This window comes from Dendrobates tinctorius, unplaced genomic scaffold, assembly GCF_039654945.1.
Source record: "Dendrobates tinctorius isolate UK_male_01 unplaced genomic scaffold, ASM3965494v1 ptg000060l, whole genome shotgun sequence".
Classification (NCBI taxonomy): Eukaryota; Metazoa; Chordata; class Amphibia; order Anura; family Dendrobatidae; genus Dendrobates; species Dendrobates tinctorius.
This window is the reverse complement of record NW_027361728.1, coordinates 86,017,862-86,042,469: the sequence shown is the minus strand read 5'-3', so window position 1 is coordinate 86,042,469 and position 24,608 is coordinate 86,017,862. Positions and strand designations below refer to the sequence as shown.

The 24,608-nt window shown below is 43.3% G+C and overlaps 1 long non-coding RNA gene across 2 annotated transcripts in view; it reads left to right on the top strand.

Moving 5' to 3' along the window:
• The first annotated feature begins 10,993 nt into the window (after positions 1 to 10,993).
• Positions 10,994 to 24,608, top strand: part of LOC141092806 (uncharacterized) — a 36,248-nt gene continuing 22,633 nt past the window's right edge. Inside the window, exons 1-3 of one of the 2 annotated variants that reach the window (XR_012232931.1) lie at positions 10,994 to 11,200; positions 12,811 to 12,851; positions 24,356 to 24,442. This is a non-coding gene — a long non-coding RNA (uncharacterized lncRNA). The remainder of the gene's footprint in view (positions 11,201 to 12,810; positions 12,852 to 24,355; positions 24,443 to 24,608) is intronic. The other variant, XR_012232932.1, reaches the window with a different exon arrangement.

Here is a 24,608-nt window from a genome sequence, read left to right as displayed (position 1 = left end):
TGAAAATACTAACACAGACAGAAAGATAGACAAAGAGGGGCCCAAGCTAACTACATAGGAAAGGACAGGAAGGCTGCTGTCTGCAATCCGTGAAAAACCCTATGAAAATAAGAGCCAACAAACTGACAGTGAAAAAGGCCCTGAAGACGCTAGGCTTCAAAAATCTATGTCAGCACTCAGGAATATACTGAAGACAGAGCTACAGGCAAAAGGAGATTCAGCTCACCCCAGCAGGGGATGGCAGAATACTGAAAAGCAAGGAAAACAAAAAACAAAACAAAAAGGCTAACAGCCAAAACAGAAAACTTAGCTTTAGGAGCAGGAGTCAGACTGGTGTCCTAGGAGTCCACAGAGAAATCACCCGCAAGGCAGAAGGGCGTCGGCAGCCTTATATCCAGTCTGTGACTCCACTCAGCCAGTCATCCTCATTAGACTCAGGTGCCTGATAATCAGGCTCATTACCTTCCTTCACCAGAATAGGGAGTTCACCAGAATCCAGTGACGAAGGGGAAAATGAACTCACAACATCTTCCCATCTGAACGCAACTATGATGTGGGGAATCGGGAACTGTTAGCCATGCAATGGGCATTTGAGGAGTGGAGACATTGGTTGGAGGGAGCTAGACATCATGTCGTGGTCCTCACTGACCACAAGAATTTGATTTACCTTGAGTCGGCCAAACGCTTGAACCCTAGACAGGCTAGGTGGGCCTTGTTTTTCACACGTTTTGATTTTGTGGTCTCTTTTCTTCCTGGAACTAAGAATGTAAAGGCAGACGCCCTCTCTAGGAGTTTCTTTGCTGATTCTCCTGTGGTAACCAAGCCTGCTACCATCTTAGGCGAAGGGGTAGTTCTTTCTGCCATCTCGCCCGATTTGAGACTTGCTCTGCAACAGTTCCAGGAGGACAAACCTGAGCGTTGTCCCAGTGGAAAGTTGTATGTTCCTGACCAGTGGAAGAAGAGAGTGATGTCTGAAGTTCATTGCTCTGCATTGGCTGGTCATCCAGGTATTTTTGGTACTAGAGATCTGGTGAGTCGCTCTTTTTGGTGGCCCACCTTGTCTCATGATGTCAGGAATTTTGTGCAGTCCTGTGGGACTTGCTCCCGGTCTAAATCTTGTTCTCGTTCTAGTGGGTTGTTGATGCCTTTGCCGGTCCTCAGGAGGCCATGGACCCATATTTCAATGGATTTCATCTCTGATATGCCGGTCTCTCAAAGAATGACTGTTATTTGGGTGATTTGTGATAGGTTCTCTAAGATGGTCCATCTTGTACCACTCCCTAAGTTGCCATCTTCCTCAGAGTTGGTGCCCTTTTTTTTGCAACAGGTGGTTCACTTGCATGGGATTCCTGAGAACATTGTATCTGACAGAGGAGTTCAGTTTGTCTCTAGATTTTGGAGGACTTTTTGTTCCAGCTGGGAATTCAGTTGTCCTTCTCCTCTGCGTTTCACCCTCAGACCAATGGGCAGATGGAGAGAACAAACCAGACTTTGGAGTCTTATTTGAGATGTTTTATCTCTGTTGATCAGTATGAATGGGTCTCATTTTTGCCCTTGGCCGAATTTGCTTTAAATAACAGAGCTTGTTCTGCCACTTTGATGTCACCTTTTTTTGTAACTTTGGGTTTCATCCTCGATTCTCTTCAGGGCAGGTGGAGTCTTCTGCCTGCCCAGGTATTGACACTGTGGTGTAGAGAATGCACCAGATTTGGGACTAAGTGGTGGATAAGTTGTCTCTCTCCCAAGAAAAGGCCCAGCGGTTTTCCAACCGGCATAGGACCATTGGTCCCCGGTTTAAGGTGGGTGATATGGTTTGGTTGTCATCAAAGAATATCTCTATGAAGGTGGCTTCTCCAAAGTTTAAACCTAGATTTATTGGACCTTACAAGATTTTGGAGATTCTTAATCCGGTCTCTTTTCGATTGGCTCTTCCTGTTACATTTAAGATCCATAACATGTTTCATAAGTCTCTGTTGAAGAGGTTTGTTGAGCCAGTAGGTCCTGTGGTGGCACCTCCTGACCCTATATTGGTTGAAGGTAATGTGAAATATGAGGTTGAGAAGATACTGGATTCTCGTCTGGCTAGACGGAGACTCCAGTATTTGGTTAAGTGGAAGGGTTATGGCCAGGAGGATAATTCCTGGGTCTCTGCATCTGATATTCATGCCGAAAGATTGGTTCGTGCTTTTCATCGGGCCCATCCTGATCGGCCTGGTGGCGTGGATGAGGGTTCGGTGACCCCTCCTCAAGGGGGAAGTACTGTTGTGAGCTCATTTTCTCGTTCACCTTTGATGTCCGATGAACTCTCTCTGCTGGTGAAAGGAGGTGGTGAAACTGATTTGGATGGGAGAAACCTGTCACCTGAACAGGTGGATTGCGATTGGACATCTGGAATCTCTGAGTGGATATAAGGCAGCCTACGCCCTGTAGGGTTGCTGGTGATTTCTCTGCTCTGAGCTCTGGTCTCGACTTCAGTTCCTGTCTTCTAAAGCTAAGTTTTGCTCTGTTATTGTTCCATGAGATTTTGTCTGATTTGCTAAGTTTTGTGTTCTGCCAGCCCCGGCTGAGGCTCCGCTGAATTTCTATTTTTGTCCGTGATCGGTTAAATCTCTTTTGCTCTGTCTTCAGAATATATCAGAGTGCTGATATAGGGATTTTGAAGTCTAGTGACTTCAGGGCCGTTTTTCCTATCAGACGTGTTGTGACATTTTTGGTAGGGTTTTTGCGGATTGTAGCCTGCATCTTTTCTGTCCTTTCCTATCTAGTTAGTTGGGCCCCATCGTTTGCTCTGCCTGTCTTTCTGTCTGTGTTTGTGTTTTCATCTGTTTTCACCGACAATACATGTTGCGGGCTGTCTATTGCTTTAGGGTCTGCTCTGGGGCAGTTTAGATTTCCCCTTTCTTTCTTTAGGCTTATTTAGTTCTCCAGCAGTGAAGAGGCGTCTAGGACCACCGTAGGAACGCTCCACGGCTACTGTTAGTTGTTGTGAATAGGATCAAGGGTCTGCAATCCGCTAGCTACCAACCTCTCCGGTTTTCTGGACTTAGATTGCATTTTTGTTTTTTCCTCCTCCGGTGACTCATTCATAACAGTTAAGTCCTTGGCTGTGTCGAGGCGTCTAGGGCATCGTAGTTACGTCCCATGGCTAATTCTAGTTGTGTTGTTAGTTTTAGGGGTCTGCAATCCGCTAAGTTACCAACCTTTCTGGTCATCTGGTTGCCTAACTTATTCCCCGGTTATCCTCCTCGGTGACCTAATCATAACATATGTCACTATTAGTGATGGGCGAATGTGCTCGGATAAGGCATTATCCGAGTGTGCGAACTGAGTGACTTAGGCGTGTTCGAAAAATATGTTCAAGTCCCCGTGGCTGCACGTCTCGCGACTGATAGACAGCCAAAAACATGCAGGGATTGTCTGTTTGATAAACAATCCCTGCATGTGTTGAAGCTGTTGAACAGCCGCGAGATATGGAGCCGCAGGGAATCAAACATATTTTTCGGGCACACCGAAGGCACTCGGTTAGCATGCTTGGGTAATTCCTTATCTCAGCACATTCACTCATCACTAGTCACTATGTTTCATTCTTGTCATAATTTAAAAGCTGAAGTATATTAATATTCACACAAGAAAACTTTATCCTTGGTTGGTTTGTCTAGAAGGGCAAATCATTTATTGTGCAAGGCGATCTATTCTGACAGCAAAGGTTCATATTAACACACCACCTTAGTACTGATGCTGAGCGGCTGTCAGAAGGGAAACACAGAGGTAAAGATTTTTGATACAAGGGGCTTGACACATTGTAAAGGGCTCCTAAGGAAGCCACCACTGCAGATTATGAAACCTTGACATGCCTACTGCTGAATCAGTGTTCTTGTTATAATCGTGCCTTGATTAAAGCTGATCTTGAAGCTTGCAGTGTGTGGTCCTACTGTGTTACCGCAGTTTGATGAATTAAAGGCTCCAGGCTAAAAAATCAATTACACAGTAAGGAACGTCTGTTTCTTCATTATTGCAATTACTGACCCTTTTTGCATGTTGGAGAAGTGCTGCACTACTTTTATGGAGTCGCCAGGAAGCTTTTCATGACTGCTGTACTGTGACAGGGATGAGTATAGACTAGAGAGTGGTTCTGAGTATATTGTGGGCTGCAGGTAGGGATTTCATGGACTTGGTCTGAAAATAAATCCTCTACTTCATCAGTAGATTTAGAATGCGTTAGCAATATGGTTTAGTTTAACCTTATGCCTTTCAAGTATGCATGAATAATAGACTGAATCACAGATGTAATCCAATAATGCAGTATGTATCTCTAATAATATAAGTCTACTCACTGTCTGAGATTTTTGATACTACAGTATATTGTAAAGGTATTTCTAGATATAGCTTTTTATATTTAGAATTATTCCTCTCAAGTAAAGTAGCATTTAAAGGATAACTATAATTTTAAGTAATTTTTCAGAATAAGCTGTTCTGTACATAAAAAATAATACATTTCCTGGCCATTATATGATTTGTATCCTGGGTTTTCACAAGTTTTCCTCCCTCAGGCTCTATTTCTTTATTTAATTGACTAAGCATTAGTAGAGGGGAGATCAACTGCTATCATCTCTTTCATATTCAGCAAAAAGAGATGGATTCCTGATCTTCAGTCCTTAGTTAACAAACAGATACAGCAGCAGCATGGAAAAATATACAGCAGTAATACACAGTGTAGATGTGAATCCAGCTCTCAGGTGAGATAAAAGACTTGTTAGAAAGCTCAGCAAAATCTTTCTATGTCTACCTCTGCCTGTTTTCTTTTCCTGATCTTTACTCCTACTCCACCCTCCCCCTCTTTACAGAGTTTAATAGACTATGTAACTTGACATCACTGGTTGCAGGCAGTCTTGTTTTGTTGTTTTGATTAAGACAGAATTGCATTTGTTTTTTCAGACTACTGATGAGATCAGGAGAAATGGATAAGAGAAGAACATATTTTCCTGTTAGCTTATAAAGTGTCTTACAGTAGCTTGCAAAATATTCATTCCCTTGGCTTTTTACCAATTTTGTTGCATTACAACCTTGATGAACCCAGACCTTTTTTCATGCTATGTAACTATATAGCAACCTGTGTTTAAACATTTTTGTAATCTTATTTGTGTGTGATGCATCAGCAATAAATTGTCTAATTTGGTGAAGTGAAGTGAGAAAAATATAGGCATAAATTAAATTTATGGTATCAAATAATTAAAAATTGTCAAGTCCATATGTATTCACCACTTTTGCTGTGAAGCTCCTAAAAATTTCTGGTGCAAGCAGTTCTCTTCATAAGTCACTTGCTTAGTTAAAGGAAGTCCACCTGTGTGCAATCTATGTGTCTTATGGTCTATCAGTATACACACACCTCTTCTGAAAATCCACGGAGGCTGCAACACCATTAAGCAAGAGGCACCACTAACCAAACACCATGAAGACCAAGGAGATCTGCAAACCAATCAGGTACAAAGTTGAGAAGTACAAGTCAGGATTGGGTTATAAAAAATAACCCAAAACTATTTCTCATGATCTCCTGGAACACCATCTAATCCATTATCATCAAATGGAAAGGACAAAAGACTGACTGACACTTTCAAGCTTGTGTGAAAAGGAGGATACAAGGAGCAGCCATCTCCATATACAATAAACTAAAAAAGTTGCACTCTGTAGTGCTAAAGCATGTGTGGCGCCCCTGAGGCTCAGTCACCACAGAGGTACTGCACCTTCTCCTAAGGTGTAGTGCCCCACCATCCGGGTAAGGTGGGAGCTCCTTTTCACATTCCAACACTCGCACCCCACACAACAGGGTAGTTCTGCACAACCACATTGCGGCTCCTTGCCCAGAGGGTAGCAGAGCACCTTTGGTGGTTCCCTGCTTGGAACACTGGACGTGCTGGGAGGTGGGTGGAGTTAAGATACATAAAAGAGTGGGAAAGTGGAGGATGAGAGGTTCAGTCTGACAGAAGGTCAGTCGGGTAGGAAGTCACTCAGACAGGAGTGAGGGTCCCTGGAAGAAGGGATGGAGGAAGGAGTGCTGCAGCTGCCTCAGTGATCTGATCCAGCTGGCACAGGAAAGGAACAGAGGGAGAGAGATGTAGAACTGAAACCTAAGCTTCCATAAGAAAGAAAGACAAGTACGGAACGAAGGAGTAGAGAGAACAGAGAGGACGTGGGTTAGAAGAGGAACCCTGCCTATAGGTTCTCAGCGCAAGGCCGGGGCCCGGTCCCCGAGGTTGTATGGACACTTATGGTTCTGCAGCAGACACCGGTGAAGTAGTTGGCTGTAAATGCACTACTCCCATCTAAGACTTGGGGCACAACAGCAATTTGATAGAGAGCCGGGACTCAGGAGAAGGGAGTCCCCGAAGCAGGCTACAGCTGTCTGCCGTACGAGTAGAGTTCTTGGGAACATCTGTCAGGAGGAACTCCAGCGTACCACGGTACTGGAGATCTTCACATTTAAAGGCGCTATAGAGGAGACGTTCAGGAAAGGCACATAAGTTGGCGGAGTGTGGAGGGGAGCTTTCCATCTTGCCTGGGGGTTGGCTGGGTCCCTGACCCGGAGGACACGGCACAGAAACGGGCACTAATGACTGTGAGTAAAGCTTTGGAACTACATGCCCTGGTGTCCTCCATTCCTTCCCGTATCTGTCTGCCTGACACTGCTACATCCCCTCCGCCGGACACTACAACACCTTAGTGTCCCCACATCTACACTGCTCTGGGACAACAGCCCTGCCTGTGGAGGGCTATACCATCATTGCTGCACCACTCCATCTGTCCCGGAGGATCTGTTTGCTGTGTTGGCTTAACACCTCCCTTGCCGAACACTACAGGTGGCGTCACAAACTATTCCATTCCATTAACTACATCCCCCCATTACTTGGACGCCAAGGGCCACGGACCGGGTCACCGCTGCTGTGACACATTCCCCTGACACCGGCCCGGTACCGAGTACCCCACAGCCCTGGGAGGGCGACCCACATGTAAACAGGAAATATATGAAATATGAATAACATTACTGCTTCTGGATACTACGAAAAAACAGATGCTTAGCACATAATTTGGCCAATTCATGCATGCCCAGCAGCCAACGACAAGGCGGTCTCAGATCTGCTGGATCCTACGTGTCCAGTGTGAACACCTCCCTAAGACTGAAGTCTGAATTCCTGGGTAGATGTGAATACCTCTCTTCCAAGTCTGATTTTATGGGATGGTAGAACCCTGTTGCAATTAAAGTCCACCACATGCTGGAGGGCGGAGTGTTCGATCAGAGAGCTAATATACAAATGACAAAAGACTGACTGGCACTTCCAAGCTAGTGTGAACAGGTGCATACTAGGAGCAGCCACCTCCATATACAATAGACTAAAAAAGTTGCACTCTGTAGTGCTAAAGCATGTCAATATGAAATATGTCATGTCAATTTAAGTTGCCAGAATTATACATAACACTTGTCTGTTAGATCAAGCAAAACATAACAAGTTTTCAAATCAACAAAAAAGTTCTGCTTTGCCTAGTAATGGCTGTGGGAAGGGCAGCTTCTTGTTCCCTAAGGCTGGGGTCATACTTGCGAGTGTGATGCGAGAAACGCGCGCATCAATACCCGGCTTTGCCGCTGGCACTTGGGACCGGAGTGTGCGGTTGTATGTATTTCTATGTAGCTACACACTCCGGTCCCGAGTGCTGGTGGCAGTGCCGGGTATTGATGCGAGAGACTCGCGCCACACTCGCAAGTGTGACCCCGGCCTGAGTCATATTCTCTGGCAAGAATCACTTTATCAACAACTGTATATACAAGAGGATCTAGGTGGGATGACTGAGCTACTGAGCATGTGTGACTGTCAGCACAGAACACACTATTTGAAATTTTTGATAATGCATCCAAGCAACCCCTTAAGAAGCGATAGGCTGTAGAGGAACAAACCGTTCCTGTGTCCCAGTCCCCTTTGTCTATCAGTGCCAGCTATACTTATTAGGGGTTTCTGCCATTTCTGGCTATTATGCTGCAGAAATCTGTTAGGGTAAGTTCACACTAGATGTTTTTTCAGTGTTTTTTTCTGCAACAAAACCTGATCTCTTGGCAGGAAAAAAGCTGCAGAAAAAATATGTTTCCCTTCATTTTTGATGCGTTTTTTGTGGTGCTTGTGGCATGCTAGATTTGTCTCTTCTGCATGCTGATAACATTTAATGTTGAAAAAAGTCCTAATCCATAGAATCAGCTTGTGGCACAAAAATAAACGCAGAAAAACATGGTACCTACGTTTTTTCACCACTCATTCAAGTCAATGTGTGAAAAACGCTGAAAAAACACTGAAAGTGGCATGCTTTATGTAAAAAAAAAATATGCAAAGCTCAAACTACTGATGACAAAAAAAACAATGTGTGCATGAGATTTCTGAAATCTCATAGGCTTTGCTGGTACTGTAAAATGCAGCCGAAAATTAGCATAAAAAGCGCAGCAAAAACGCCCAGTGTGAACTTTGCCTTAGACAGTCTGTTTTTGTCAGTTAAAGGATGGGATTAGTTCTTGAGCAGAACGTCACAGACACAGTTTTGTCAGCTATATTCTAGCTGCAGCGAAGTTTTACAGATCTACCACTGTTTTTTCAAAGGGATATGTGCAGTACCTAGAAACGGCCACCATACAGTTGAAGGAGCAGTGTTGTGCAGCTTCATACATGTTCAGATCCAGTTGCCACTAGCACTAGTGTCAGCTGATCGGCAGGGGAGTCGGGTGTCGCGCCAACTACCAATATGATATTGATGATGTTTCCTAAGGATAGGTCATCACTATAAAAGTGCCTGACAATCACTTTAAGTATTTATTAATCTCACAACTTTGCTGTTTCTATTGTAACATTAAGTTTATACTGTACAGTATATTGTTTGGCACTGGCAGAGTGCAAGGGTTCTTGGTGGAGCGATCTGGTAATTATCTTGTTATCATCTTGTTGTATTTCTATTTACATAATCCAATAAAGAAAAGAAGGACCGCACTCACTGGGCTTGTGAAGAGAAAACTTGAAAGGCTGGTTTAGCGCGAAACGGCCGTTGTCAGCTCTCTGCTCACTCCTGCTCTCACTCCCCTGGCCAGAATGTTTTACATGTGCCAGTAAAGCAGCAAGTTTTCTCTTCACAAGCCCGGTGAGTGCAGTCCTTCTTTTCTTTATTGGATTATGGACATCGCTGTGGTCTTCCAAGGATGAGCACCCATGGCTGAAGGCAAGCCGGCAGCATGGTAACTGATTACAGCTTGGACTAACTATGGTAACAGCGGTGCCATCCGTGTTTTCTCTTACACAGTATTTCTATTTACACTTACATAGTTTTAAAATTATTTTACATGTTTTTTTGTCCTTGTTTTCCCCAGTATATTGTAATATGAATAATACCATATAGAGAATATTTAAGGGATTTTATTCCCCATGTATGTATTGCTTGAGGATGCTAAAAAAAAAAAAAAAAGCAGCATATATACGCATACCTATCAACCATTGCTCCTCAGTACTGTTGGCTGGGTTCCTCGTCTTTCTCCTCTCCATCTTAGGTGTTTTCAGAACATTACTGCAGCATTAGTTGACATATTGGAGGAGTCACACACCAACAATGAGAGAAAAGAGAAGAGGCTGGTGAGCAACCTGACCTGTCAGGACTCGACCCCAGCAGATCTTGTGCACCAGGCGGCAGCTCTTCCCTCTGAGCTCTTCAGCTCGCTGGACAGTTCTGTGCTTACCCAGATTCTTGTACCTGTGTTGTTCTTCATTATCTCCACCATGAGTTCCTGATTGTCTTTAGATTGAGGTCCTGATTGGTTCCATCCTGATTGAATATCCTATTTAAATCTGGAATTGCACCCCCTTCCTTGTGAGATTATTGAGCTACCAGCCTCTAGTCAAGCTTCTTTTCACCTACTCCTTCATTCTGTAGTATGTGTGCCGACTGGGGGGTGTTCGTTTTCAGCTGCGAGACAGACTGAAGACAGATGCAGAAACTCATTCAATCAGGTCCACTTTATTGGGTGTCTTCCATGACATCCACAGCAATACAACAGCTTCTGCACCTTGGCCTGGGTACCTGTCACCTCCTCCTACTCCTGTCGGCGATGACCCTCTGGGTTCCTTCACCGTGGCTGCCATTAGGCCCATGGCCACAGCGCTTCCCCATCGTCGAGCCTGCCCGCTGCGACACTTACTGCCCCTTCAGTGTCCAGCCATCCAGTACCCCAGGCGTCCTTTAGTCAGCAGCTGTCCTGTCAGGGCCACCCCTGGCTATCTGTCCCTCTCTCCTCTGTCTCTTTTCCTAAGCTCTTCCTTCCTCCATCTTCTCCTGAGCTCTTCTCTCCTCCAGGGTGTTCTGCCTGATCCTGGGACTCTCTTTCCTTTTATCTCCTTACTCTGGAAATCCCCTACTCAGTCCCGTAACTCCGCCCATCATGACTCTTCAGCTACTGTTAGGTTCCTTTACTCACTATCCTTTGTCTCCATCTTGTGGCCAAAACCCGGTACTACATCGTCTTTTATTAATTCTAGCTGTTTCCTTAGACATGTATACGAATTCTCATCAAACAGTGTACACAACATATTTTACATGTTCCTTCTTCATCAGACAGGTCCATAGGTCAGTCCACCCTCCTACAATTCTACAATTAATTGCTGCTCCGGTGTACCGACTCCTAGGCTGTCCCTGTGTAAGGAGGTGGCAGGAACCTCCCCTTGTCTGCTCTCATCTCTCCTATGTGTACTGTCCTGTTTATGATATGTGGATTTACTGTACTGTTTATGTCTAGTGTACTTATGTAATATATGTTATGTATTCATGTGCTGTATTTGCAAGTGTGAACTCACCCGCAATGTACCGCCAAATGTTGTACCTGTTTACTATGTATTGTATTGTGGGGAGTTCCCCTTTAATTAATACTGTTAAGCTAGGGACAGTTAGGGGTTAAGTTGGGGGCTGGGCCAGCAGCAGGAAGGCAAGAGGAAGCTGCTGCTCCTGGTCAGAAGCTCAGGCACGTTAGCCCTAAGCAGATGTGTAGAAGCAGCCGGGGCATTGTCAGACTACCAGAGGGGAGAAGATCTGCTGCTCCAGACTCAAGAGGACTCAAAAGGACTGCAACACGGCCCCAGGACCTCGGGAGGGAAGGGCCCCAGCTGAAGGAACTATAATCATCCAGATCCCAGTGAGTGGACTACTGCGTAACTTCGGCTACTATGGCTGTTGTTGGTATGGCCATGGATAGTGTTAGGGAGAAAGCAGGAAGCCAGAGTTGTATTCTTTTCTTTCTCATCAATGTTTATTAAAAGCTATTCCCTGTTGGACCACAGCCGTGTTGTTGGGCTTCACTTGCCCAGAGTACTGTGGCCGCAGGGAGAAAAGGTAACCCGTGGGAAGAAGCTGTGTCAGTCCTGTCTATTTATGTACAAGGGGCCGAAGGTGCTCGCTGACCGCTTGCTCTGTGGACTCTGTCTGTGGACTGTGCCGTTAAGTAACTCGGCCATAACTACCCCCCCATGCCACCTTGTTACACTTGACTATGCTACGTGCTGCTCCTTTAAACTACATTGCTGCTCCTGTGTATCGACTCCTTGGCTATCCCTGACCACGCTACCTGCCAATGCTGCCCCTACTGGTTGCAATACCACTACTCCAACCCAGGTCAGTCCATAACATGACCAATGGTACAAATGAGTGGTGCGAGATTAAATAATTAATTATATTATCTTTTATAGCTTATTCCGTCCATATGTAAAATAAAAGAAGGATGGAAAATTCTAATAAAAAAGCAATATTATTTAATCAGTGGGAAACCCACAAGATTCGTGCTTTAAAGATATGGTTGTTTTTTCAAATCAAACAGTGAGCTCTATACAGATGACATTTATGAAAAGTAATCAATTTCATGCCCTCAATTTTTCATCATTGCTAAAAGTATTTTCTGTCTTTTTATTTATGCTTCAGTTGCTTAATTTTACCCACAGATCAGCCACTTAATAGGCACAGTGCCTCTGGATTGAATTTCTTGTGCTGTAACCACTGATGGATCACTGCCCAAATTAAAGCTAGAATTATTTTACTGTGTACATAAAACATCAGGAAGATCATCAAATTCATGTCCATAAGAACAAATCAACTTATCCAGATAAAATATGATCTTCTTAAAGCTAATATTGCAGTGGAAAAAATTGCCAAAGCGTCTTTGGTGTATTTTAAAAAGGTAAAGGTTAAAATTACAGCCCTACCATGAAAAAGATGGGGGTGTTAGATAGTGGACATATGAAAATATGTTTAAGGATGTGTGGCCTGATGTTCATAAGCCATTTAATGTCCATGGAGTTAAGAGAACCTGTCAGCGGGTTTTTGTTATTTTATCTAAGGGCAGCATGATGTAGGGGCTGAGACTCTGATTCCAGTTATGGGTCACTTACTGGACTGTGCTTTGCTGTTATAATATCAGTGTTTTATCAGCAGGAGATTATCACTACAGGATTAGATATATCGTGCCTCCTGGTCAACTGCTCTGTGCAACCCCGTCCACACCACTGATTAGCAGTTTCCTGTCAATATACAGTGTACACAGAAATCTGCCAGCTCAGGAGAGGGAGGCCACACCCCGGCTTGCACAGAATGCAAAAATACCAAGAAAAAACCACAAAAATTGTCAACGATGGGATGGATTTTATGCAATTTTGGATCAAAAACAGTATTACTAAGAGCCCTGTTATTTAGATGCACTTTTGCTTTTTACTTATTTAGCTACAGCAGGATTTTTGCTCATTTTGTCTCTTGTAGGTGTTCTAATGTGAACTAGCTCCACCGCAGCCGATCTCCAGGTAAGCTACTGTTGAAAGGGAATATAGGTCGCACCACCATTTTATTTTAAAAAAAGTTTTCCTATTTTGCACCTCAAAATTTGGGGTGTGTCTTGTGGTCCGGAGACTCTTATAAGTACACAAATACCCTTATTTTTTATATTGATGTTTGGACCATACAATGCAGGCACATTTTACCTTTCGTGTCACCCCTAGTTCCTCGTAGATAGGAAGCTCTTACAAGCGTGTCCCTGACTCCTCATGATCAATTGTTGAACTATGGGTTATGCGGTAATATCTGATATTGTCTGTATATATCCCATCTGGTATGTAAAGTGGTGTAGATTATGTTCCCGTAATATAATAAAAAAAATTTTTTATAAGCATTCCAAAATTATTAATAAAGTGACATATGTACGATTTGAAAAATCTGGCCTGCTCAGGAAGATGAAAACTAGCTGTGGCAGTAAGGGGCTAAACAATGCAAAAATAAGGATGGGGAGAGTATAGTTGGTAAGTAATACGTCAGTAACATATATATTTTTTAAATGGTTTGACAGAGACGATTGTTGTATCAGTTTGTACATTTTTATAGTTTCAGATGCAATCAATTGAAAAAATAAAGTTATTAAATCTCCTAGCTTGTATTCAGTGTAAGGATCTGCTCCAACGACTATATTTTTGGTTTGGGTGTTGTCAATTAAAATTTTTTCATTCAATAGGGCTGTTCAGAGGGACAGCTGCATTTAACATTTTAGCAGCCACGGTTAGATCACGATTCCACCTGTGCCTGTTAGCGGCACATGTCAGCTGCTCAAATCTGACATGTGCCGGAAACGTTGCAATCTCACCGCCGGAGTCCGCAGCCAGCAGGGAAAGGCCACCTTAGGCCAGTTTCACACGTCAGTGGCTCCAGGACGTGTAGTGACAGTTTTCTCACGAGCCGGAGACACTGACACACATAGACACATTCTAATGAATGTGTCTATGCAGATGTCAGCGTGTTTTCACGGACCGTGTGTCCGTATGCAAAACACGCTGACATATCCGTTTTTGTGCAACAGCACGGATCACACGGACCCATACAAGTCAATGGGTCCGTGTAAACACGTACCGCACACGGATGCTGTCCGTGTGCGATCCGTGTGCGTTTTTAAAAGTCAAAGGGTTAACATTGAAACTAATTTTTCCAATACACGGACACGGACACACGGACAGCACACGGACAGCAGACGGATAGCCACACGGACATACGGATAGCACACGGATGTCACACAGATGGTCTACGTATCCACACGGACACGGATAGCTCCGGTATCGGTTTTTCCGGTACCGGAATTATCTGGATGTGTGAAACTGGCCTTAGACGTAACTATACGTCTAAATTGGTAAAGGGGTTAATAACTGCTAGTGCATAAAAACAGATGTGATATGGCTGTCAATACAGATGAAAAATAATTATTTTTTTCAAGATGAAAATAGGATGTTATTTTATCCTCTCGTGTGAACTTAGGCTAATGGTTTTTAGATGCTAATTATTTTTGCTTGCTGGATAATTATTTATTTCACTAAACTCATTTCTAATTGCTGGTGATGGACAAGTGTCATTTACTCATTTTATGGGATGAATAGTTACCTTAAGAACTTTATGCATTGACCTTGAACAGGCGCCTTTTTACAAATGCATGTGAACCACTTCGACTAGTCTATGCTGTAAATGAAACCCTACATTATGTCTATTACCTTTTGTTGGCCGAAATTCTTTCAGTTTTATGTAATATCTCTGGTGTCACTGGATGTAAATATTATTCTGTATATATACTATATACAAAATAACAAAATTGACATTGTCATGTCCCACGAGTTGGGAAATCATTTAATATTTGCATTGCTTGTGTTGTATCCTTGTTGCTAGGCAGAAGTTTGCCTTTCCCTGTATTTTGTCCCATCTCTCTCCCTGTAGTCCTGTGATGTATGTTTGTTCCCTCCCTTATTCTCCATTTTGTGATCGTTCCTCCATCTGTATGCATCTTCTTACATGTCCTCTGAAGAATATTCCTTTTTACCTGCTGCTTTCATCATAATACAAGAATTTCAGTTAAAGCATCCCTCTTTTCCTGAAGTCTTCTTACATGAGATCGTGGCTGAGTTAAGCTGTCTGATTAATCGGTATAAATGTGAGTACAGGTCGATACGGAAGGGGCCCAGAAAGAGAGGTCTATCCAGGCACCATACGTTCTACATATCCATGAGTCAGAACAGTAAAAAGGAATAACCTGCCTTCAGAGACAGTAACTCAAGGTCTGTGCTGAATCTCAGTGGAAAAGGACATTTTCCAGATAGACTGTAACCCAGTTCCAGCCAGACCCCAGCATGCATAGAAGCCACACTGCAGCTGAACAGAGAGGAATATAACTCCCATCATTACACAGGACCCTGCAGCTGCTCCAGCATTAGATACAAAGTATCAACTCTGTGCAGAGTCTGTGTATTTCCTGTTGCTGAACAGTGAGAAGTATAACCCTCATCATCCACTCTTCCTGTCTGCAATCTAATCATGTCTGAAGCAAGGAATACAATGTCCCTACCAGACTTACAAGCACAGGAAAGAGACCCAGACCCCCATCCACCATCTAGCGAAAGGGGAAAACGTACAGTCAAACCCACATGGAAAGTCATGGAGAATTTAGAGACTGCAAAATGTGAATTATATAGTGATGTGTCTTCAGTATGGAAGAAAGTGCTGAGTCATATAGACACTGCATCAAGGCAGTCATCAAGGCAGTCATGTCAGACTAACTTAATTTCCTTCTATGACGGTATCACTGATTGGGTGGATCAAGGAAATGCTGTAGATATAGTATATCTTGACTTCAGCAAAGCATTTGACAAAGTCTCTCATACAATCCTTATTGAAAAAATGACTAAGTGTGGAATGGACAAGGCAACTGTTAGGTGGATTCATAACTGGCTTAGTGATCGGACCCAAAGAGTGGTCGTAAATGGATGCACATCCAGTTGGAAGAATGTCTCAAGTGGGGTACCACAGGGCTCTGTCCTGGGCCCTGTATTGTTCAACATCTTTATCAACGATTTAGATGAAGGAATTGAGGGTAAACTGATTAAATTTGCTGATGACACAAAGCTAGGAGGGATAGCTAATACTAGAGAAGAGAGAGAGAGGATTCAAAAAGATTTAAATAAACTGGAGAAGTGGGCAGCAACTAACAGAATGGTTTTTAACAGGGAGAAATGCAAAGTACTACATCTGGGCAATAAAAATGAAAAAAGCATATATAGAATGGGAGGAATAGGGCTAAGTGACAGCACATGTGAAAAAGACTTGGGTATACTAATAGTTCACAGACTGAATATGAGTCAACAGTGTGATGCAGCAGCAAAAAAGGCAAATGCAATTCTAGGATGTATTAACAGAAGCATACAGTCTAGATCACGTGAAGTCATTATTTCCCTCTACTCCTCTTTGGTCAGACCTCATCTGGAATATTGTGTCCAGTTTTGGGCACCACATTTTAAAAAAGACATCAACAAACTGGAGCAAGTTCAGAAAAGAGCAACCAGAATGGTGACCGGTCTGCAAACCCTGTCTTATGAGGAAAGGTTGCAGGATTTGGGAATGTTTAGTTTGCAAAAGAGAAGACTGAGAGGAGACTTAATAGCTGTCTACAAATATCTAAAGGGCTGTCACATTGTAGAAGGATCAACTTTATTCTCATTTGCACAAGGAAAGACTAGAAGCAATGGGATGAAACTGAATGGGAGGAGACACAGATTAGATATTAGAAAAAACTTTTTCACAGTTAGAGTGATCAATGAGTGGAACAGGCTGCCATGAGAAGTGGTGAGTTCTCCATCAATGGAAGTATTCAAACAGAGGCTGGACAGACATCTGACTGGGATGATTTAGCGAATCCTGCTTTGAGCAGGGGGTTGGACCAGATGGCCCAGGAGGTCCCTTCCAACTCTACGATTCTATGATTCTATGATTCTAAGGCCTGCTTCTCATGAGTTACCACCAGAGGGAGTCCTAGAACAATTATGCACAGCATACCAAATGTATATGGAGAAGAGTGACCAATATATTATTCTCCTGAAGAAACCGAATCTCCCAGAGACTTTAAACGAATTGCAAGGTTTCCAGCAGCTTAATTCTGAAAGAGACTGCACTGTACATGACATTAAAGCCAAGATAGAGGCTAGAATCACACGAACACCAGATGCATCAACTCGCACATCCAAATCGTGTAAGCACTCAAAACGTTCATCTAGGTCAAGTTCATCAAAATATTCTACTCTTACTGAGCAGCTTATAAGAGCACGTGCTAAGGCTGAAACTACTAAGGTACAAGCTGCCTTTGCACAAAAGAGAGCAGAAATGGATGCAGCTGCTGCACAAAAGAGAGCAGAAATGGATGCTGAAGCTGCACGCATGGAAGCTCTAGAGAAGGAATGTGAGCATTCAACAGCCATGGCAGAATTAAAGGTACTCGAGCAGGCTATCAGTGGGAGTCAAAGAGACAGCGTCAGTTTGTGTGAAATGGAGGCAGAAGACCCTATCGAACGCACAAGAGACTACGTGCTAAGCCAAGATGGCGAACCGCAGATCATCACTAACACTCCTGATGGTGTTGACGCTTCTCCAGAGCACCAGGATGCCGATCCACTTACAGAATCCTGCATTCAAGGTCAGTACAATGCTCCCAAACTTGAACTTCCTTCATATTCCAGTATGCACCAAAACCCTGCATCTCACCAAACTCCACAGGCTAATACCTACATGCAACCCAATATGCCGGCAGGTCATTATACCCTCGACAACCACACAGTGCCACCTCCGCAGGTAGCAGAAACTATACCCACCAAACCAGTTGCTGGACTAAATGCATATGCCACTCCATACTTCCCCATGTTTCAAGGCCAAGACGTCTCCACCCCTATGTACAACACCGCTCAGCCTACAATTGTGCATCCTAACTCAGAAAGAACAGACATGTCCGACTTCGCAAGGTACATGATTCGTCGTGAACTTACTAAAACCGGTCTCACAAGGTTCGACGACCAACCTGAAAATTACAGAGGTTGGAAAAGTGCCTTTAGAACTGTAACTAGTGACCTCGGCATCACTGCTGCGGAAGAGCTGGACCTGCTGATCAGATGGTTAGGACCACAATCCACAGAGCATGTCAAGAGACTCAGGTCTGTACATATCAGTAATCCAACGGCTGGTCTCATGGCTACATGGGAAAGACTAGAGAGAAACTTTGGCAGTCTAGAAGCCATAGAGGATGCACTGTTCAAGCGACTACAGCGTTTTCCAAAGATATCCAGCAAGGACAGTTCAAAGTTCCTAGAGCTCAGTGACCTGCTGTTAGAGCTCCAGCTGGCCAAGGCAGACACCCACCTACCTGGCCTTAGCTACCTGGACACTGCTTGTGGAGTAAACCCCATTATCTCCAAGCTACCATACAATGTACAAGAGAAGTGGACTACAATAGGGTCAAAATACAAGAAAGACCATCAAGTGTCATTTCCTACGTTCTCCTACTTCTGTGAGTTTATAAAAGATATTGCAGAGCGTAAGAACGACCCAAGCTTTTCCTACGGAGAATCCAGTGGCCCAGCTTCACCTAATTCTAAATACGTGAGCACACGCTCGAATGACAGAAACCGCAGGGGTCCAGTGTCAGTGAAGAAGATGGATATTCTTCCCTTACCAACATCAGCCCCAGGCAAGAACAAGGGTGAAAAGATAGAGAACCCAAATCGTGAGTGTCCCATCCACAAGAAGCCACATCCCTTAAAAAAGTGCATCGGCTTCAGGAAGAAACCGCTCCAAGAACGCAAGGAACTTCTAAAGAAGTTTGGGGTATGCTACAGATGTTGTGCTTCTACTGAACACCTTGCTAAAGACTGTAAAACTACAATTAAGTGTATGGAGTGTGACAGTGAGGATCACGTACAAGCACTCCACCCATACCGTCCAGACTCTACATGTACTCCTTCCCCCACCACGAGCCATGGCGGGGAGGACGCAGCTCAAACTGCAAGTCATACCACAATATCTTCTTCATGCACAGAAGTCTGCAGAGAAGGTCTCTGGGACAAGTCCTGTGCGAAGATTTGTCTGGTGAACGTATATCCCAACGGTCACCCAGAGAAAGCCGTGAAGGTGTACGTCCTCTTGGATGATCAGAGCAACCGATCACTTGCAAGGTCAGAACTCTTTGATATGTTTAACTTAAAGGGAAATGCTTACCCTTACACCTTAAGTACCTGCAGCGGTGTTACAGAGGTCTCTGGGAGAAGGGCCAGTGGTCTTATAGCGACATCCCTCGAAAACACCGTAGAGATACCCTTACCTACACTTGTCGAGTGCAACCAGATTCCATCCAATCGAGAAGAGATCCCAACGCCAGAGGCTGCTCTTCATCACCCACATCTCAAGGGGATAGCAAACAAGATACCAGCCCTCAACAACAGCGCAGATATCCTGATTCTGCTTGGCAGAGACATTCTCCGGCTGCACAAGGTACGTCAGCAAATTAACGGACCACATGACGCACCATTTGCCCAATGCTTTGATCTAGGCTGGGTAATTATAGGCAATGTTTGCATACTCAAGATGAAGAGACCAAATAACATCTCCTCTTACAAAACACACATCTTGCCAAATGGTCGCAGCACTCATTTTCAGCCATGCCCACATCATTACTGGGTGAAAGAGAAAATGAGCAACACCAAGAGGCAACAGGAATCCTTCAACAACATGAACATGCTCCAGCCCTGGGACGAAAACCTCGGGTCAACAGTGTTCGATTCCACAAGTGAAGACAACAAGTTAGCACCCACAAGGGAAGATAAAGAATTCATAAAGGTTATGGACAAAGAATTTGTTAAAGATGACTCCAACAGTTGGGTAGCTCCTTTACCCTTTCGTTTCCCAAGAGCGAGGTTGCCGAACAACCTGCAGCAAGCAACGGCAAGGTTCTCATCCTTAAAGCGTACCCTAAAGAGGAAACCAGAGATGGAGAAGCATTTCATTGACTTTATGCAGAACATCTTTGACAAAGATCATGCTGAACCTGCGCCACCACTGAAGGAAGGAGAAGAATGTTGGTACCTTCCATCCTTTGGTGTCTATCATCCTCGCAAGCCTAACCAGATCAGAGTGGTGTTTGACTCCAGTGCTCAGTATGAAGGCCTCTCTCTCAACAACCTGCTACTAACTGGACCCAACCTGAACAACAGCCTCCTTGGAGTATTGATCCGCTTCAGACAAGAACCTGTTGCTATAATGGCCGACATCCAGCAGATGTTTCATTGCTTCATCATGAAGGAAGACAGCAGAAACTATCTTAGGTTCCTATGGCACAAAGACAACAATGTCAACAATCAAGTCATAGACTACCAGATGAAGGTCCATGTCTTCGGCAACAGTCCTTCACCTGCTGTGGCGATCTACGGACTGAGACGGACAGCCCAGGAAGGTGAGAAAGAGTACGGATCCGATGCTCGTCAATTCGTAGTGAAGAACTTCTACGTAGACGACGGGCTCAAGTCCTTGCCCACAAGTGAAGAGGCAATTGACCTACTCTCCAGGACACAGGAAATGCTATCCACATCAAACCTCAGACTCCACAAGATCATCTCTAACAGTCAAGAAGTAATGAGCGCGTTTCCATCTGAGGACCATGCCACGAACCTAAAGGACCTCAACCTAGGTTCTGATGTTCCTCCCACACAGCGCAGCCTTGGTCTACTGTGGGATATCAAACAGGACACCTTCACCTTCCAAGTGTCGCCCTGTGACAAACCCTTTACCAAACGAGGAGTCCTATCTGTCATAAACAGCATCTACGATCCTCTCGGGTTTGTAGCATCCATCACTATTCAAGGCAAGATACTGTTAAGACAGCTCACTGCCGAGAACACTGATTGGGACACCCCGCTTCCGACTCAGAAACAGCAAAGGTGGGAGACATGGAAGAAGTCCTTGAGTTCTTAGAGCAACTCCAAGTCCCACGTTGTTATTCTCCAATGATTCTTACCCCAGCTACACTTCTTACACAGAAGATTGGAGCTGCTACAGTTCCTCCCGGGAATTTCGATAACAAGGACATTTACAAACATCAGTGGAAGCAAGTACAACACATAGCCAACGTGTTTTGGCACCGTTGGAAGACCGAATACTTGCACCTGCTTCAAAACCGTCACAAATGGCAGACACCCAGTCCCAATCTCCAAGAAGGAGACCTTGTTCTCTTAAAAGACAAAGAGGCTCATCGTAACGACTGGCCAATGGGTCTTATCACCAAGGTCATGCCCAGCGAGGACGGAAAGACTCGTAAGAAAGAAGTTAAGGTGACAAAAGGGGGCTCTACCCGAACCTTCTTCCATCCGGTCACTGATCTCGTGCTGCTACTGCCAAAGGAGGACGTCACATGAACTGAACATTGCTCCTGGACGTTGCTAACGGCGGGGAGCATTCCTACTCATTCCCCAGTTTTATTGAACATTGACATTTTCCATTGGATTGAACTTTGAACATTGCCATTGGATTGCTGGGTTGGTGGAAGAGTTGGCATGTTTGCGGCTTCCCCAATCCGAAGATGGGTTTAATAGACTTGGACTTATCTTCCGGTGTGATCTACGGGTCAACAACAACGAGTTGGACTTTAAAAATGTTTATTATTGCATGCATGTTTTTCTTTTCTCTTGTTTTTCAGGTTCGAACGACTTCGAAGAATTAAGGACATCGTGAAATCCAAGGATTTCAGACGGGGAGTGTCATGTCCCATGACTTGGGAAATCATTTAATATTTGCATTGCTTGTGTTGTATCCTTGTTGCTAGGCAGAAGTTTGCCTTTCCCTGTATTGTCCCAACTCTCTCCCTGTAGTCCTGTGATGTATGTTTGTTCCCTCCCTTATTCTCCATTTTGTGATCGTTCCTCCATCTGTATGCATCTTCTTACATGTCCTCTGAAGAATATTCCTTTTTACCTGCTGCTTTCATCATAATACAAGAATTTCAGTTAAAGCATCCCTCTTTTCCTGGAGTCTTCTTACATGAGATCGTGGCTGAGTTAAGCTGTCTGATTAATCGATATGAACGTGAGTACAGGTCGATACGGAAGGGGCCCAGAAAGAGAGGTCTATCCAGGCACCATACGTTCTACATATCCATGAGTCAGAATAGACTGATACATACCAATAAATATAAGCAGCAAAATGCCTATCTCAAGATCAAAAAATCACTCTGGACACTCCAACAAGCATAAATCCTACAGATAAACAACAGAGAAAACCAAAAGCAAAACACAAAACAAATATCCTGGAATAAAAAAGTAAAAAAATATATTGCAAAAATTGCATGAAGGTAGTAATAATAGTAATAATAAGGGTATTTAGTTAACATAATTTTGATCAAAATAATGTAGAAGCCATCCCGCCACGTCACGGCAACCCTTGTGATGGCTTCTACATTATTATGATCAAAATTATGTTAACTAAATACCCTTATTATTACTATTATTACTACCTTCATGCAATTTTTGCAATATTTTTTTTACTTTTTTATTCCAGGATATTTGTTTTGTGTTTTGCTTTTGGTTTTCTCTGTGTAAAGGTCATGTGTTCATATGCAATTACATTTTGCATGCACATTAATTTACTTTTTCTGCTCAGACCCAGTTTCTCATTTGTTTCATTGTGCATTCTGTGCATATAAGGGTGTGACCGCCCTGTTTCTGAGTTGGAAAATCCATCCTGTCTGGCCTATACTATTACTGGTGGTTCAGTCCCTCTGTCCTTGTTCACATTTACGTCACTTGACAAGTGGAAAGGTTTTAAATACAAGAGTTAGGACTGTCCCACAAGGGTTGCCGTGACGTGGCGGGATGGATTCTACATTATTTTGCTCAAAATTATGTTAACTAAATACCCTTATTATTACTATTATTACTACCTTCATGCAATTTTTGCAATATATTTTTTTACTTTTTTATTCCAGGATATTTGTTTTGTGTTTTGCTTTTGGTTTTCTCTGTGTAAAGGTCATGTGTTCATATGCAATTACATTTTGCATGCACATTAATTTACTTTTTCTGCTCAGACCCAGTTTCTCAGATAAACAACAAAGTAAAAAGTCCAAAATTGTATAAAAATATCACAAAATTTTTATTCACATAATTGACATAATTGTCATATAGTATACAGACTCAAAAAGGCAAAGCATAATTCAAAAGCTCATGTGTGAAAAGAACAACAACACTGTTGTAGCAGCATGGACAAGATTAGCACACCTCTATAAGAATTTGCACAAGAATAGTGTAATAAAAAAAAGTGCTTAGTGCATGTAAAGTGCAAAAAGAGGGGAAGTTCAGAGTGGTCACCAAAAATATTTAACAACTTATCACATAAATATGTATCCCAATTGAAGAAGCACTACTAGAGAGATGCACATCTTACCCATAATTGACTGCCAGCGTGTGTGTCCTGCAGCAGCCCCGACGCGTGTTTTGCTTGGGCTTCTTCGGGGGACTGTATGACGTACAGTAATACTCTTCTTTGTTTAACAACCTCCCTTAGGCTACAGTCACACATTGACATGAAACATCTGTGTGCTGCGAGATGTTTTTTTTTCTTTAACAGACAACACACAAACCAATAGAGTTTCATAGATCCATTAAGAAATCTGCAAAAATCACAGATCCGAGCCCCTATGTAAATATTGTAAGGGGGCTGTCGGACACCTAGTAAAAATAAACTTGAAGAAATACTTTAGTACATATAGGACTAAAACGGGTTAATCAGCCATGGCAGATTGAGTGTGAGCAGCTGTTGAGTTGGGAGAGACTGCTGCTCATCATATCTCCATCTCTGACTGTGGTTCACCTGGTAAATTTAGAGCTGCTTTTCTCACACATGCCTCTGTGTATGGAGGTGTGCAGATCTCCTGGATTGATTACCTTTGCTAAAGAGCTAATAAGCTGGACTCAAAGCCAGGCAGGCTAGTCAGCACTATTGTGTGGACTTTATGCTTTACGTTGTACTTTGAGCCAGACAAGGGCTGTATCTGAGCTTCCTGTAATGTGGTTTATGAGGGCTGCAATAAACCAAATGAATTTTAAATAGAAATAGTTCCTGTAATACGTCACATCGCTCCCAAGTGAGTAGCATTGTTGCAATACTTTCATGCCCAAAAAGACAACAGTATTCTAAGCATTACATTTATAATACTCAGAACATGTCTTATACTCATCTGATTTTGAGGATCAAATTAGGATAGATTCAATGGGTCTACATTGTCCAAGAAAAAATTGGGCAGCACAGTGACACTTCATAAAGATGTGTGAATCTAGGCTTATTATGTATAGCACGATCCATTAGTGTATTGTGTGCTCTCTTGTTTTGCATAGCGCTGCCCCTTAGTAGATAGCTTTCTCACTTGTAATGCATTGCACTGTACTTTCTTATGTATAGGGTTGTCTTTTATTACTCCTAGGTTTCTTCAGTGATGGTCGGGTTTCATCCTCCCGTACCTTGGCCATGTCTCTGAGCACTAAACACCTTGTACTTTTAGGCGCTCCAGGTAGGCTGTAGCTCTGGATAATGACTGCACTGAGAGGATAATGACTTCATGGTCTCATCATGTTTGCTTCTCAAATCTGTGGCAGTTAATGTGAATCTTTTTTATCAACTTTTTTTGTAACCCTGTTGACTGTTTGCAACAAAACTTTTGATGGTTTTGTGATCAC